This window comes from Bombina bombina, chromosome 5 (genome assembly GCF_027579735.1).
Source record: "Bombina bombina isolate aBomBom1 chromosome 5, aBomBom1.pri, whole genome shotgun sequence".
Taxonomy (NCBI): domain Eukaryota; kingdom Metazoa; phylum Chordata; class Amphibia; order Anura; family Bombinatoridae; genus Bombina; species Bombina bombina.
Genome location: NC_069503.1, coordinates 632,173,603 through 632,192,026, shown reverse-complemented (window position 1 = coordinate 632,192,026; position 18,424 = coordinate 632,173,603). Strand labels below are relative to the sequence as shown.

Here is an 18,424-nt window from a genome sequence, read left to right as displayed (position 1 = left end):
GTAGCAGTATTGCTCCAGCTGTATAAAGGCTGTGTTTAGACAATGAATAATTTCAAAGGCAATGATATGGATTTCCAAAACTGCTCCAAGATAGCAAACAGCAACTCGGCTTGTAGAAGGGGAAAATTAAATTCAATCTGAAAAAAGCAAAGTGTCCAGTGTTGTAAGGTTAAAAAGTCCAACTTTAATGGTCAGATTAAAAGTACAACAGACATCAGTAGCAAGCGTCCGACATGTTTCGGCCTGGGGCCTTACTCATCGACATAAGCTTGGTAAAAATAGCGCCATATTTAAAACCAGTACTGACATTCTATTGGGTACTCATAATTACAATTTAAGCATATCAGCTGAATTGTTTTACACATATTGCAAGTACAGATATTAAGTGTTGACACCACATATATAATATAGAGTTACAACATTTTTAACACTTTATCATAAAAGAAATATGAAAAAATATATATTTATTGTCATCAAAAGTATGTTAGATTTCAATTTGTTGTATGTAACCTAAAGGCAAAACACAAATTGTAATTTACAAAGTTATGAAGTAATACAGAGCTTATTTTTCTCAACAGATACAAAGTAATCATAAAAACATACAGCTGCAAGGTTCCAATTTAAAGATACCAACAGCGCAACATATAGAAGAAGGAGAAATTGCAATGTATACTCATAGAGGCCTATTTAACAAAGGTCTGTTGGACCTGATCCGACAGTGCGGATCAGGTCCGACAGACCTCGCTGAATGCAGAGTGCAATACGCTCTCGGTATTCAGCATTGCACCAGCAGCTCTTGTGAGCTGCTGGTGCAACGCCGCCTGCAGACTCATGGTTGAATTGTGGCATTGTCTGTCCACCTCATCAGAGCAGGTGTACAGGTTATGGAGCAGCGGTCTTTAGACAGTCTGAAGACTCGCCAGAAACACTGGCCCTCAAGCTCCATTCGGATCTTCATAAATGGGCCTCAATGTGTTAGAATTTAACCTTATTGTGACTTTAGATGTTTATTTCAAGAGAATTAATTTAACTGACACACCGGTAGTTTGAGATATAAATAGATTCAATTTGAAAGTAAATGATTTTTATGTATAACCATAGGATGCAATATTGGACTACATATAGTGATGTCGCAAACCTAAAATTTTGCGTTCGCGAACAGCGAACGCGAACTTCCACAAAAGTTTGTGAACGGGCGAACCGGGCGAACCACCATAGACTTCAATAGGCAGGCGAATTTTAAAACCCACAGGGACTCTTTCTGGCCACAAAAGTGATGGAAAAGTTGTTTCAAGGGGACTAACACCTGGACTGTGGCATGCCGGAGGGGGATCCATGGCAAAACTTCCATGGAAAATTACATAGTTGATGCAGAGTCTGGTTTTAATCCATAAAGGGCATAAATCACCTAAAATTCCTAAATTTTTTGGAATAACGTGCTTTAAAACATAAGGTATGATGTTGTATCATTCAGGTAGTGTAAGGGTTATGCCCGCTTCACAGTGACTGACCGAACTCCCTGTTTAACGCACCGCAAACAACCGCAAACAGTCCATTTGCACAACCGCAAACTCCCCATTTGCCCAAGGTTGGATACCAAGCTAGCCATGTCCCGTTCCTTGTCCTCACTGATGTCACTGCGCGTGCAATCACTTCCTGGGGTAACAGAAAATGCTCCACCCACAAGATGCTCCTATTATATTACTGCACTGAGGATGCTGCCTGTATCGGTGTGTCCTGCTCCCTGGCCGGAGAGCACAGGGGACACAAGGTCGAGCTGCTGAATGAGGCTTCTGAGAAGAAGAAAAAGAAACTGAGAAATGTTCTGCAGAAACTGACTACAAAGAGAGAGGAGACTGAGAAAAGAGTCTAGAGTCTGCAGAAGCACAGGAGAGGGGTGCAAGAGAAAGCAGCTGGTGTAACAGAGAGACTGACTGCCCTGATTAGGGACATCAGGAAACAGCTGGAAGACCTAGAGAAGCGAGTCCTGAGTGAGATCACCCGGCAGCAGGAGCAGGTTTTACTCACAATCTCTGATCTGATCCAGCAGCTGGGAAAAAGAGAACGACGAGCTAACCAGGAAGATTTGTCACATTGAGGAGCTGTGCAACATGACTGACCCATTAACTGTCCAACAAGAACAGGAGTCACACAGAGATGAGATGCTTGGTCGGTCCTCCTACTTCCAATTTGGGGCATTGCGCGTGCAATCTAATGTACCAGCAGATAGAAGTGGTGTGTTAACTAGTACTATTCTTATCAGTTTAATCCCTGTTACGTCCCCTATCAGGGGATGTGTATATGGCATCGATTTTAGGAACCCGGAGATGATTTTAGGAACCTGGAGATGGAAAAATATGCTTGGTCGGTCCGGCCACGCGATAGATAGATAGATACATAGATTAGATAGATGGATAGATCAATAGAAGCAATAGATACATTTGATGATAGATACGATAGATAGATAAATAGATTTGATAGATAAATAGATAGATTTGATAGATAGATAGATAATTTCCCAGACAGAGAATTACAAGACGGGTGGTCTGGGACCCATGGTAAGGTTCCCAGAGGCAGTTGCGGCACCCGAGGCTCTGATTAGAACAGAGCACTCTGTGTATCTGCCCTCGGCCGAAATCGGAACACTCTTTAGCTTTCTGCCTATCGGCCAAATGTCCGTCTGCCAAATGTCCGTCTGCCAAATGTCCTTCTGCATTTTTTCAGAGCACCGCGTGCAATCTACTGTGCCACTAGATAGGAGTGGTGTGTTAACTAGTACTATTCTTATCAGTTTAATCCCTGTTACGTCCCCTAACAGGGGACGTGTATATGGCATCGATTTTAGGAACCCGGAGATGATTTTAGTAACTGGGAGATGGAAAAAGATGCTTGGACACCCAGTACAGGTCGTTCTCCTTCAGCCTTTTTATATGAGGGTCCCTCAACAGGCACGACAGCATGAAAAACCCCATATGCCATTACTTCCTTTTGCACAATCGAGTACAGGTATGGCATCGATTTTAGGAACCCGGAGATGATTTTAGGAACCGGGAGATGGAAAAAGATGCTTGGACAGCCAGTACAGGTTGTTCTCCTTCAGCCTTTTTATAAGAGGGTCCCTGAACAGGCACGACAGCATGAAAGACCCCATATGCCATTACTTCCTTTCGCACAATCGAGTACAGGTATGGCATCGATTTTAGGAACCGGGAGATGGAAAAAGATGCTTGGACACCCAGTATAGGTCGTTCTCCTTCAGCCATTTTATACGAGGGTCCCTCAACAGGCACGATAGCATGAAAGACCCCATATGCCATTACTTCCTTTTGCACAATCGAGTACAGGTATGGCATCGATTTTAGGAACCCAGAGATGATTTTAGGAACTGGGAGATGGAAAAAGATGCTTGGACACCCAGTACAGGTCGTTCTCCTTCAGCCATTTTATACGAGGGTCCCTCAACAGGCACGACAGCATGAAAGACCCCATATGCCATTACTTCCTTTTGCACACTTGAGTACAGGTATGGCATCGATTTTAGGAACCCGGAGATGATTTTAGGAACCGGGAGATGGAAAAAGATGCTTGGACACCCAGTACAGGTCGTTCTCCTTCAGCCTTTTTATACAAGGGTCCCTCAACAGGCACGACAGCATGAAAGACCCCATATGCCATTACTTCCTTTTGCACAATCGAGTACAGGTATGGCATCGATTTTAGGAACCCGGAGATGATTTTAGGAACCGGGAGATGGAAAAAGATGCTTGGACACCCAGTACAGGTCGTTCTCCTTCAGCCATTTTATACGAGGGTCCCTCAACAGGCAGGACAGCATGAAAGACCCCATATGCCATTACTTCCTTTTGCACAATTAAGTACAAGTATGGCATCGATTTTAGGTACTCGGAGATGATTTTAGGAACCGGGAGATGGAAAAGATGCTTGGACACCCAGTACAGGTTGTTCTCCTTCAGCCATTTTATATGAAGGTCCCTCAACAGGCACGACAGCATGAAAGACCCCATATGCCATTACTTCCTTTTGCACAATCGAGTACAGGTATGGCATCAATTTTAGGAACCCGGAGATGATTTTAGGAACCGGGAGATTGAAAAAGATGCTTGGACACCCAGTACAGGTCGTTCTCCTTCAGCCTTTTTATACGAGGGTCCCTGAACAGGCACGACAGCATGAGAGACTCCATATGGCATTACTTCCTTTTGCACAATCGAGTACAGGTATGGCATCGATTTTAGGAACCCGGATATGATTTTAGGAACCGGGAGATGGAAAAAGATGCTTGGACACCCAGTACAGGTGGTTCTCAATCATCCATTTTATACGAGGGTCCCTCAACAGGCACGACAGCATGAAAGACCCCATATGCCATTACTTCCTTTTGCACAATCGAGTACAGGTATGGCATCGATTTTAGGAACCCGGAGATGATTTTAGGAACCGGGAGATGGAAAAAGATGCTTGGGCACCCAGTACAAGTCGTTCTTCAACCATTTTATACAAGGGTCCCTCAACAGGCACGACAGCATGAAAGACCCCATATGCTATTACTTCCTTTTGCACAATCGAGTACAGGTATGGCATTGATTTTAGGAACCCGGAGATGATTTTAGGAACCGGGAGATGGAAAAAGATGCTTGGTCGGGCCAGCCACGAGATAGATAGATACATAGATTAGATAGATAGATCAATAGATGCAATAGATACATTTGATGATAGATACGATAGATAGATTTGATAGATAAATAGATAGATTTGATAGATAGATAATTTCCCAGACAGAGAATTATAAGACCGGCGGTCTGTGACCCATGGTAAGGTTCCCAGAGGCAGTTGCAGGGCCAGAGGCTCTGAATTTGGGGCACTGCGTGTGCAATCTACTGTGCCACCAGATATGAGTGGTGTGTTAAGTAGTACTATTCTTATCAGTTTAATCCCTGTTACGTCCCCCATCAGGGGACGTGTATATGGCATTGATTTATGAAATTTTGGCCGTGTACCTTCCACTGCGGTGTCCCAATAGCTACAAATTTTTGGAACGCCTCAGACTCCACCAGCTTGTATGGTAAAAGCTGGCGGGCTAAGAGTTCAGACAAGCCAGCTGTCAGATGCTGGGCAAGGGGGTAAGTTTGTGACATTGGCTTCTTACGCTCAAACATGTCCTTGACAGACACCTGACTGTGGGCAGATGAGCAGGAACTGCTCCGGAAGAGAGACGGATTGGAGGATGGTTGAGAGGGGGCAAGGAGCACAGCAGTGGTTGACGTGGCTGAAGATGCTGGACCAGGAGGAGGATGGTGGCTTTAAGTTTGTGTGCTGCTTGTCCTCATGTGTTTATCCCATAGGCGTTTGTGATGTGAGATCATGTGCCTTCACAAAGCAGTTGTACCTAGGTGGGTGATGGACTTCCCACGACTCAGTTTCTTTTGGCACAGGTTGTAAATGGCATTGCTGTTGTCAGAGGCAGACACATAAATAAAATGCCACACTGCTGAGCTCTGCGATGACCACATTCTGGTGGTGGCAACAGCATGCGTTGATTGGTGTGCTGTCTGGCTGACCCCGGGTGCCGATGCATGCTGTCTGACTGTGCCACTAGCTCCTTGCAACGACCTCCCCCTGCTTCCAACTCGTCTCCTCCTCCTGCTCCTCTCTGTCTCCCCATCTGAACTTTCCCCCTGTTCTTCTTCTCTTCTACCGGGCGCCCACGTGACATCCACAGACGCATCGTCATCATCAACCCCTTCACTTGTATCTGACAACTCAACAACGGAAGCAACCGCGGGTACAACATCATCATCATCATCATCATCACACCATGCGTCGTCCATGTCTGTAATGCTGCCTGACTGAGACATATCACAGTTATCTACATCCTCTGTCAATGATGGTTGCGCATCACTCATTTCTTCACACTGAGGTGTACATAACTCCTCTGACAGATCAAGTGAGGCGGCTGTGGTGCTAGTGTCGGTGGTGGCGGCAGGAGGGCGAGTGGTAAGTTGAAAGGTGCCCGAAGCTGAGCTAGAGGAGGAGGATGGTGCGTCAAGGTTACGAGCGGAAGCTGTAGAAGATTGGGTGTCCTGTTATAAAGTCAACTATTTCATCAGAACTTTTCGTGTTCATGGTACGTGGCCTAACACTGGGCATTATTCTATGGCCAAAAGGAATCACAGCACCACGACCACGACGGCCCCTGTGGGTTGGCCTGCCTCTGCCTGTCATTTTTTTTCAATTAGTGCTACTATGCGTGCAAGCTACTGTGAGTGGGCACAGTATATGCTGTGAGCCTGACACAAAAAAACAGACTGATGTTTCACAGTCAAATTTTTTTTTTTTTTAAATGTACACTGACAGTGCACTACTATTAAACAAGATAATATGAGTGGTGGCACTGGGCAAGTGGGCACAGTATATGCTGTGAGGCTGACACAAAAAAGCAGACTGATGTTTCAAAGTCAAAAAGTTTTTTTATTTTTAAAATGTTCACTTACACTACTATTAAACAAGATAATATGAGTGGTGGCACTGGACAAGTGGGCACAGTATACGCTGTGAGCCTGACACAAAAATGCAGACTGATGTTTCACAGTCAAAATAGTTTTTTTATTTTTAAAATGTACACTTACACTACTATTACACAAGATAATATGAGTGGTGGCACTGGACAAGTGGGCACAGTATACGCTGTGAGCCTGACACAAAAAAGCAGACTGATGTTTCACAGTCAAAATTGTTTTTTTATTTTTAAAATGTACACTTACACTACAATTAAACAAGATAATATGTGTGGTGGCACTGGGCAAGTGGGCACACTATACGCTGTGAGCCTGACACAAAAAAGCAGACTGATGTTTCACAGTCCAAAAAGTTTTTATTTTTTTAAATGTACACTTACACTACTATTAAACAAGATATGAGTGGTGCCACTGGGCAAGTGGGCACAGTATACGCTGTGAGCCTGGCACACACGCTGGCAGGCAGGCAACTGCAATTAGATTGCACTAGCAGACTGATGTTTCACAGTCAAAAAAGTTTTTTTTTTTATTATTATTTACACTACTGTTACACCAGATATGAGTGGTGGCACTGGGCAAGTGGGCCGGGCACACACATTGGCAGGCAAATGCAATTAGAATTACACTAGCAGACTGATGTTTCACAGTCAAAAAAGTTTTTTTTTTAATTATTTACACTACTGTTACACCAAATATGAGTGGTGGCTCTGGGCAAGTGGGCTGGGCACACACGCTGGCAGGCAGGCAACTACAATTAGATTACCCTAGCAGACTGATGTTTCACAGTCAAAAACGTTTTTTTTTTAAAAAATTTACACTACTGTTACAACAGATATGAGTGGTGGCACTAGTTGGCAGGTGGGCCTGGCACACACGCTGGCAGGCAGGCCACTGCAATTAGATTACACTAGCAGACTGATGTTTCACAGTCAAAATTTTTTTTTTTTTTTAAATTTACACTACTGTTACAACAGATATGAGTGGTGGTACTAGTTGGCAAGTGGGCCTTGCACACACGCTGGCAGGCAGGCAACTGCAATTAGATTACACTAGCAGACTGATGTTTCACAGTCAAAAAAGTTTTTTTAAAAAAAAATTACACTACTGTTACAACAGATATGAGTGGTGGCACTAGTTGGCAGGTGGGCCTGGCACACACGCTGGCAGGCAGGCCACTGCAATTAGATTACACTAGCAGACTGATGTTTCACAGTCAAAAAAGTTTTTTTTTTTTAAATCTACACTACTGTTACAACAGATATGAGTGGTGGTACTAGTTGGCAAGTGGGCCTTGCACACACGCTGGCAGGCAGGCAACTGCAATTAGATTACACTAGCAGACTGATGTTTCACAGTCAAAACATTTTTTAAAAAAAAATTTACACTACTGTTACAACAGATATGAGTGGTGGCACTTAGCAAGTGGGCCTGGCACACACGCTGGCAGGCAGGCAACTGCAATTAGATTACACTAGCAGACTGATGTTTCACAGTCAAAAAAGTTTTTTTTTACAAAATTTACACTACTGTTACAACAGATATGAGTGGTGGCACTAGTTGGCAAGTGGGCCTGACACACACAGGCAGGCAACTGCAATTAGATTACACTAGCAGACTGATGTTTCATAGTCAAAATTACACAGGCAAAAAAAAAAAAAAAAAGATGTTCTAGGGCTTTTTGGGGTGCTGTCCTTACAGCAGAGATCAGATGAGTCCTTCAGGACTGTAGTGGACACTGAATACACTAGCCTAGATATCAATTTCCCTATAAAATCAGCAGCAGCTACATTATCCCTCCTCTCACTAAGAATGCAGGATCAGAATAAATCTAATATGGCTGCTGTCCAGGAGCTGGGAGAGTCTGGGAGGGAGTGTCTGCTGCTGATTGGCTGAAATATGTCTGCAGACTGTGAGATACAGGGTCAAAGTTTACTCAATGATGACTAATAGGGGGCAGATTGAACATCGCATATGTTCCCCCGCCGCGGCGAACGCGAACAAGCTATGTTCGCCGGGAACTATTCGCCGGCGAACTATTCACGACATCACTAACTACATATTGATTTAGTCGACATTTGAAGTTTTGAGGGGAGAGATACGTTTAAAGTTTGTGAAAATGTCTACCCTATATATGTCATTAGAAGGATCATATGAATATCAAAATGCTGGATAGTTATAGCACGTATGCACAAAAGAATCATTTCACTGATAACTTTCCTATTGATACAAGGATTTCTAACCTATCTGTATATTACATTGATCAATAAAATAGAAAATGCACAATATTCATCTCATGCAATGCATTGGTGCTTACCCTGATGCAATGCAACAGAGTTATAAAAAATACAGTAATTAATTAATTATATATAACAATAAATAATTTCTTGATATATAATGCATGTATAATTGGTTGACTAGTGGATGAGGAGCAGTAATGAAGATATTTAATAAAGGAACTTATTAGCAGTTTATGGATTAGATTAAAAAATATTTTAGTTTCAATTTTAAAGCTGCAGTGCCTGCATATTCAATAATTCTCTGCATTTAAAGATCAACTCAAAAGTCTTACTCCCAGAAACTTACAACATATAAAAGGAATCGTAACCCTTGGAAATATGTATTTCCAGAGTAAAAATCCAGAAAGCCTCTTGTTTGAGGAGGATTTTGTTCATGTCACCACCCCGTGAGTGTGTTTTTACTTGCTCTATTTCCATCCATTTAAAAGTCAAATTCATACTGTTATGTCTTTGCATGAAATGTTTGGTCATTTCAGAACAGAGATCTGATCTTTTAATATCTGACAAATGTTGTCTAATTCTTTCCCTAACTTGCTACTTGCTTGCTACTGATGTCTGTTGTACTTTTAATCTGACCATTAAAGTTTGACTTTTTAACCTTACAGCACTGGACACTTTACTTTTTTGAGATTGAGATATATATAGTGTGTGTGTGTGCATGTGTTGCTACATATTTGATGTTTATGTTTATATACACATATTTTATAGTAGGGTCTGTCAATCACTTTTACATATATATTTTTTTGTTTTATTTTTTTTCTGCAATTTCAGGTACATTATAGAGCCTGTTGATCAGACCTCATACTCAAATGAGGAGGTTCTAGAACTTTCTGATATGTCAGCTAGCCTTCATAGCTTAGAAGTTTTTTCATAACCCTCTCACTTGAAAGACCCAGGATCAATCCCCCCTCAGGGTCTGACTTAGATTATATCTTAGCCCCACAAGGCTGTGGTATTCTTATCGACCTTCTAAGGCAATATATTGAAGGCCCTTCCCCTGGGCAAGATCAGTAAAGGAGTCAGAACCTCCTCACCGGAGGTAAAATGGGGTAAGAATCCTAGAACCTGAGAAAGAAAATTCAGGGATGTCTGTAAACAGACTCTGACCTTTTAATTTGGAGGATCTTGGTAAGGATTATTACTCAGATCCTGATTGGGATTCGGTGGACCCTTCGGATGGAGATATTCAGAATATAGATCCTTTTCCCAGGCCCCTCTGGGAGGACATGCATAGATGAGGTGGATGAGGATCTCCTAGATCCCATGGCTATCCTATTTAGTCCTAAACACTTTGGACACTCTCACTCTTCAGTGATCTATTCTTCCTCATCTATCTAACACGTTTGTCAAGCTCTGGATCAGGAATATAGGCCTGTTCTTAAGGCTAAATGCCGTAAACATTCACTCCCCAACAGAGAGACAACCGTTCCTGAATTGGACACTTATAAGGTAAGGACCCTTGAAAGGGCCTAATAGTTCCCTTTGTGGTACCCAGGATAAACTCCGGGACATTATGGCCATTTGGCTCAAATTGTATTTATTTTTCATAAAATTCTTCCCTCAGGCTCCTCCTTGGATCCCTCCATAGTATGAGAAGGGACCTTGTAGCCTTTTATCTGTCAGGCAATGACAAAGCTTCTGTCTCTAGTGATTGATCCCGTGTTAGCCATCCTGACATCTTAAGAAGCAGGCTCACAAACATAGGCCCTTTATTCTGAGATTCTACTCTCACCTTCATGAGACATTTTGTGTCGACTTTCACTTCTATAGACTAATCCTCTCTCTTTGTAATGTATCCTGAAAGCTTTTTTTGCCAGGGTCAGCAGACTAAAAAGTCATCTGCCGAGCCTTCAAATTTAAACTTACGCCTTCTCATGGACCTCATCCAGCTCCAGTACCCCTCTGGTCAATACAACACGATCACATTCCCACACCGTTCTAGACCATTTGGGACCAGACAAGCCACCATGCAAACTTCTGCAGCCCTTACCAATCTGGGCCAAAGTGAACCATTTATTCATTTTTCCTCCCTCTCCTTTATTGGGCATGCACGTTTGATCCTATGCTTTTCGGAGCCTTGTTCTCCTGCAACAGATTTTCCTAACAAACAATGTTCATGCAGAAATGTCTTAGTGGCTTCAGCACTTGGAAGCCTGGAATGACCTGGCAAGTTTGGGTTTACCAGTTGTCTTCTGTCCTCTGATGCAAGCCTTTTAGGCTGGGGTTCTTCTTGTGGGAATCTCTCCACTGGAGGCCCTTGGATGGGATTGAAATCCAGCCTTCACATTTCTGCTGGGAGCTATTAGCTGCCTCCTTTGCCAGTCGTAATTTACCAATCCATTTCCAACCATTGCATTCTTTTACAAATGGATTTTGTTTCCCCCATTCAGTATACTTTCGGGTTAAGTGGAACTCGATCGAAACTTGGTCAGATCCCAGTTATTTCAGTTTTGTCAGTGTACCCTCCTACACTTCTCTTGGTTTTTTTTCCTGGCCGGTCGATCAGTTCTGCTCTGCTTTTCTGTGTTTTTTTTCCCCTTCAAGGGACTCCCGTGGGTAGAAATTGTTTAGTCTGCCATCCTTGCGGACCTTTGAGGTTCAGTACCCCCTCTTCCTTGTTATTCAAGTCTCTGGCTATGCGGTTCTTTCTTTCTTTCTACAGGATCTAATCTTTCTGCTTTCAACATCCTTGACCATGTCCATTCTTTATCCTTTCGTGGAAGGTGACTCCTTCTCTTCGCCTTCTAATTTGGTTTTCCCTGTTCTCAGTGGATTCTCTTGGTGTAGCCCTTTGGCTTCCTGCTTATTTTGCTAGACTGACCTTTGGCTCTTCTTCAGATTCCCTTTCATGGATCAGAGGGTTCACACCTGGTGTGAATATCCTACTCCTTTTAGAGCTCTTTCTGTTCGGGGTCCTGGGGATTCTCATCCTTCTTTGGTGGACTGTTGCCTTCAGGTTTCTTAGCTACTACTGTTGGGTCTTTCAGCTTGGTATTTTTCTTAAATGTCTCCTCATGAGTTTCACTCTGTATATGCATTCCTCTCTGTCCTTTTGGGGCTTTAAAATATGCAAAATATGAAGCCTCCTGTCTTGACATCAAATTCAGATTATTCTAACATTGGTGCCTAAATAATCTAGATTTTATTAAAGATAGGAGGCAAATATTTTCCCACCTCTGTCCTCCCTGGAAGTATAAATAAATAATTAAAATTGTATAAATAATAAATGCATATATATATATACAGGGAGTGCAGAATTATTAGGCAAGTTGTATTTTTGAGGATTAATTTTATTATTGAACAACAACCATGTTCTCAATGAACCCAAAAAACAATATCAAAGCTAAATATTTTTGGAAGTAGTTTTTAGTTTGTTTTTAGTTTTAGCTATTTTAGGGGGATATCTGTGTGTGCAGGTGACTATTACTGTGCATAATTATTAGGCAACTTAACAAAAAACAAATATATACCCATTTCAATTATTTATTTTTACCAGTGAAACCAATATAACATCTCAACATTCACAAATATACATTTCTGACATTCAAAAACAAAACAAAAACAAATCAGTGACCAATATAGCCACCTTTCTTTGCAAGGACACTCAAAAGCCTGCCATCCATGGATTCTGTCAGTGTTTTGATCTGTTCACCATCAACATTGCGTGCAGCAGCAACCACAGCCTCCCAGACACTGTTCAGAGAGGTGTACTGTTTTCCCTCCTTGTAAATCTCACATTTGATGATGGACCACAGGTTCTCAATGGGGTTCAGATCAGGTGAACAAGGAGGCCATGTCATTAGATTTTCTTCTTTTATACCCTTTCTTGCCAGCCACGCTGTGGAGTACTTGGACGCGTGTGATGGAGCATTGTCCTGCATGAAAATCATGTTTTTCTTGAAGGATGCAGACTTCTTCCTGTACCACTGCTTGAAGAAGGTGTCTTCCAGAAACTGGTAGTAGGACTGGGAGTTGTGCTTGACTCCATCCTCAACCCGAAAAGGCCCCACAAGCTCATCTTTGATGATACCAGCCCAAACCAGTACTCCCCCTCCACCTTGCTGGCGTCTGAGTCGGACTGGAGCTCTCTGCCCTTTACCAATCCAGCCACGGGCCCATCCATCTGACCCATCAAGACTCACTCTCATTTCATCAGTCCATAAAACCTTAGAAAAATCAGTCTTGAGATATTTCTTGGCCCAGTCTTGACGTTTCAGCTTGTGTGTCTTGTTCAGTGGTGGTCGTCTTTCAGCCTTTCTTACCTTGGCCATGTCTCTGAGTATTGCACACCTTGTGCTTTTGGGCACTCCAGTGATGTTGCAGCTCTGAAATATGGCCAAACTGGTGGCAAGTGGCATCTTGGCAGCTGCACGCTTGACTTTTCTCAGTTCATGGGCAGTTATTTTGCGCCTTGGTTTTTCCACACGCTTCTTGCGACCCTGTTGACTATTTTGAATGAAACGCTTGATTGTTCGATGATCACGCTTCAGAAGCTTTGCAATTTTAAGAGTGCTGCATCCCTCTGCAAGATATCTCACAATTTTTGACTTTTCTGAGCCTGTCAAGTCCTTCTTTTGACCCATTTTGCCAAAGGAAAGGAAGTTGCCTAATAATTATGCACACCTGATATAGGGTGTTGATGTCATTAGACCACACCCCTTCTCATTACAGAGATGCACATCACCTAATATGCTTAATTGGTAGTAGGCTTTCGAGCCTATACAGCTTGGAGTAAGACAACATGCATAAAGAGGATGATGTGGTCAAAATACTAATTTGCCTAATAATTCTGCACTCCCTGTATATTATTATGTTGTTCTGGATCTGTTATCTTAATCTGGTTAACCTTTGTTAATCTCCAGGGCCAGTACCCCAGTGTCAAGGGCCATAGACAAGGCCCCCAACCTCCAGGGCCAGACCCCACACTCCATGGCCCTCTCAGTGACAATACCAGCTTAAGCAGCACACCAGGAGCCATGGAGATGCCATTTGTGGGCCCCCCTACATGCTGGGCCCTCGGTCCAGGTCCTATTTGTCCGGCTGATCAGTCTGCCCCTGACTACAAGCCCTATGGTTTAAACAAATAGATAAATTCCTATTTGGTAGCTGCAAATATAGCAACTCCTGAGAAGGAAACAGCAGGTCACTGTATTCTGCTAAACACTTCTTGCTTTTTAAGATGGACTCCACCTATTTGTTAAATCCCTTTGCATACCTACAAAATTTAGAAACATTTTCATACTGTGAACTAATTTACATATATAATGATGTCACCATAGGTCTTTCTGACCTGCCACTGTTTTTTTCATAATAATTTGGCGTGTTATACAGCTGTTCCTTCCTTTTCTGGCTTGTATTATATTTGCTACTTTTGCAAATATTTTAATATATATTTTGACAATAAAATTTAAATTTAAAGACACCCTTGTTTTTGTCACTTATATACTGGCAGTATGCTAAAATACAATCATATTTTATTTAAAATAAAAATAAACTCCTGACATTTTCATACAATGCATTAAATGCATTACCATTTTATTAAAAAAAAAGTCAGTTATTACATTTTAAAGCCATGGTTCTCAACTTGTTTTAGAATCCAGAACATATCAGAGAGACAAACCTTTCTTTAGCACACCATTTGGATGAGTCACATTTAAACATATTTACTGTAATAGTGTTAAAATATTACTGAACTTGTTTGTAACAAGTTCATAGTACATTCAACAAACTATGAGAAGATTGAATACACAAGTGTTTCAGAGTATTCATATTGACAAAATCTATTTTACAAGTAACATTATGTTCAGACTTTTACATTTCCTGTTTAAAATGATGCACAACTATACAACACATTCAACCATAAAGTGATGGTAACATTTGTACAAAGAGATCAGTAATGTTAGCAATATTTTAGACAGAGTTTAAAGGGCCAGTAAACCTAGCAAATAGTCACCTAGATTATGAGTTGTGCGTTATGAGTCAAATAGCAGCGTTGTGTCCCATAACTCATAATTTTCCTAGCGCAGCCATACAAGTCTTGTTGGTATATGTGTACCGCAAGTCTTTTAGCCTGTACCGCAACGTCAGTACTGCACTCCTAAAAATTAAGTTTTTTCATGGGATTCTCACAGCGCCGGTATTACGAATTTTGCGGTGAGACTAAAAAGCGAGCGTTACAACCTAAAACAACAAGAAAAATAAACCTAATAACCCCTAAACCGAAAGCCCCCACAGTGAAATATATTAATTAAACTATTAACCCCTAAACCAAAAGATCCTTACATCGCAATAAACTAATTTAAACTAGTAACCCCTAAACCTAACACCCCCTAACTTTATATTAAAATAACAATTTCCCTATCTTAAATTAAATTAAAATTTACCTGTCAAATTAAAAAAAAACTAACAATTAAACTAATATAATTATTAACCTAAAATTAAACTAACTACCAATTAAATAAAATAAAATACTAAGTTACAAAGAATAACAAACACTAAATTACAAAAAATGAAAAACAAAATTATCCAAAGTAAAAAAGAATTACACCTAATCTAATAGCCCTATCAAAATAAAAAAGCCCACCCAAAAAAAAAAAAAAAAAACAGCCTACAATAAACTAACAATGGCCCTTAAAATGTCCTTTTGTGGGGCATTGCCTCAAAAATATCAGCTCTTTTACCTGTAAAAAAAACCCACAAAGACCACCACAACAGTAAAACTCACCACCCAAACAAACCCCCAAAATAAAAAACCTAAGCTACCCATTGCCCTGAAAATGGCATTTGTATAGGCATTGCCCTTAAAAGGGCATTTAGCTATTTTACTGCCCAGACCCTAAACTAAAAAATAAAACCCACCCAATAAACCCTTAAAAAAGCCTAACACTAACCCCCTGACGATCCACTTACAGTTTTTGAAGTCCCGTTTGAATGTTCTTCATCCCGGAGTTGACGTCCTAATCCAGGCGGCGTGAAGTCTTCATTCAGACGGCCTCTTCAATCTTCATGCTGGGAGCCAAGTCCTGATCCAAGTGACGAGAAGTCTTCATCCAGGAGGCCTCTTCAATCTTCATCCAGGTAGCATCTTCTATCTTGATCCCTGAGGCGCGGAGCGGGTCCGTCCTGAAGACATCCATTGCGGAGCATCCTCTTCATAAACCACCGTACACTGAATCTTCAAAGCAAGGGACGTGATTCAAGATGGCGTCCCTTGCATTCCTATTGGCTGAAAATTTTGAATCGGCCAATAGGAATTAGAGCTGCTAAAATCCTATTGGCTATTCAAATTAGCCAATAGGATTTTAGCAGCCCTAATTCCTATTGGCTGATTTAAATTTTACTAGTTTAATTTAGTTTATTTTGATGTGGGGGACTGGTGGTTTAGGGGCTAATAGGTTTATTTAGTGTTAGTGATGTGGGAGGCCAGAGGTTTAGTGGTTAATAACTTTATTTAGTTGCGGCGATGTAGAGGAGCGGCAGAATAGGGGTTAATAACTTTAGTATAGTGTGAGTGATGTTGGGGTGCGGCGGAATAGGGGTTAATAAAGGTAGTATAGTAGAGGTGATATCGGGAGCGGCAGATTAGGGGTTAATAATTTTATTTATGTGGCGGCGATATCGGGAGCGGCAGATTAGGGGTGTTTAGATGTAGGTTTTATGTTAGGGTGTTAGGTTTAAACATAACTTTTTTTTCCCCATAGACATCAGTGGGGCTGTGTTACGGAGCTTTTGTTTCTGCGATCGCAGGTGTTAGGCTTTTTTTTTTGCTGGCTCTCCCCACTGATGTCTATGGGGAAAGCGTGCATGAGCATGCAGGGCCGCCACTAGAAATTTTGGGGACCCTGACTTAACCATTGATCAGGGCCCCCCACCCATGTGCAATTTTTGACCAAGTGACTAAAACGAATATGCACTTTATTCTTAAAGGGAAAATGAACCCAAATGTTTTCTTTTGTGGTTCAGATAGAGCATGCAATTTTAAGCAACTATCTAATTTACTCCTATTATCATTTTTTTTCGTTCTCTTGCTATCTTTATTTGAAAAAGAAAGCATCTAAGCTTTTTTTTGGTTAAGAACTCTGGACAGCACATTTTTATTGGTCGATGAATTTATCCACCAATCAGCAAGAACAGCCCAGGTTGTTCACCAAAAATGGGCCAGCATCTAAACTTACATTCTGGTATTTCAAATAAAGATACCAAGAGAATTAAGAAAATTTGATAATAGGAGTAAATGAGAAAGTTGCTTAAAATGTCATGCTCTATCTGAATCATGAAAGAAAAAAATTGGGTTCAGTGTCCCTTTAAGTTTAATCAAACTTGGAAATGTTCTAAAGGTAGTAACACACAAACACAGAAACACACACAGACACACTCATACACTGAAACACACACTCACACATAATGATTCACATATAGACACTCTAGCAGACACGCAAAGAAACACACAAACACACTCAGACACAGACACCCAAACAGACACTCAGCAATTGTTTACATTGACTTGACAAGTAAATAAGGTAGACAACAGTTTTGTTAAAAAAGGAGATTTACAAAACAAAATATGGAGTTCTGATTAACTTTTTGTCAAGGAAGATGCCAAATAAATGATGACAACAGCATGCAGTGGCTGAAAGGAAGGGCCCTGAACTGCCTAAACAATAATTTAAAGGTTAAATAGTGGATTGGTGTCTTCCGGAAAGGTCTCATTAGTCTCAAAGTCTGTAGAAAGATGTGAATAATCAGTAAGGTAAGGTAAGGTCAAAATGTCCTAAAAAAGGAACAGACAATAGACACACACACACACACAAACTCAAACACAAACTTGCACCCAAGGAAACACCGACAGAGACAGCCTCAGAAAATACACAGACATACACACACAAAAAGAGACACCCACAAAAAAAACACAAATACATAGACAACCACATAAAACACACAAAAATATACATACACACACACCCTCACTGAGACATCCACAGAAAACACACAAAGACATACACACACTCTCACAGAGACACCCACAGAAAAGCACATACATACACACACCCTAACAGAGACACCCACAGAAAATGCACAGACATACACACACCCATCCTCATTGAGACATCCACAGAAAACACACAAACGCATACATACACACACCCTCACAGAGACACCCATAGAAAAAGCACAAAGTCATAAGCACACACCCTCACAGACATCCACAGAAAATGCACAAAGACATACACACCCACCCTCACAGAGATACCCACAGAAAAAAGATACATACACACTCATAGAGACACAAACAAAAGCACAAAGATATAAACACAGACACCCACAGAAACACTCACAGGAGTTAAAATGTCTGCACATTGCATCCCCTAAATCAACAGTGTGTGACATGCATGATAAAAAATTGCAGAAATTAAGAGATCACTTTTTAAAGAATCATATTTGTAAATGTGCAAACAAAAATAATTCTGTGAATTCAAAATTGTACATTAACGATCTGGGTAGATGGCTAGATGAAGAAAAGTACTTTTGAAAGGTTGACATGTTTGTTTTTTCCCCATTATCCCCAACCAAGAGCACCACTTCAATATGATG

At 41.2% G+C, this 18,424-nt stretch overlaps 1 protein-coding gene across 1 annotated transcript in view; it reads right to left on the bottom strand.

Moving 5' to 3' along the window:
- The window catches only part of MOCOS (molybdenum cofactor sulfurase), an 842,034-nt gene that overhangs the window by 794,526 nt on the left and 29,084 nt on the right, over positions 1–18,424 (bottom strand). The window lies entirely within an intron of this gene.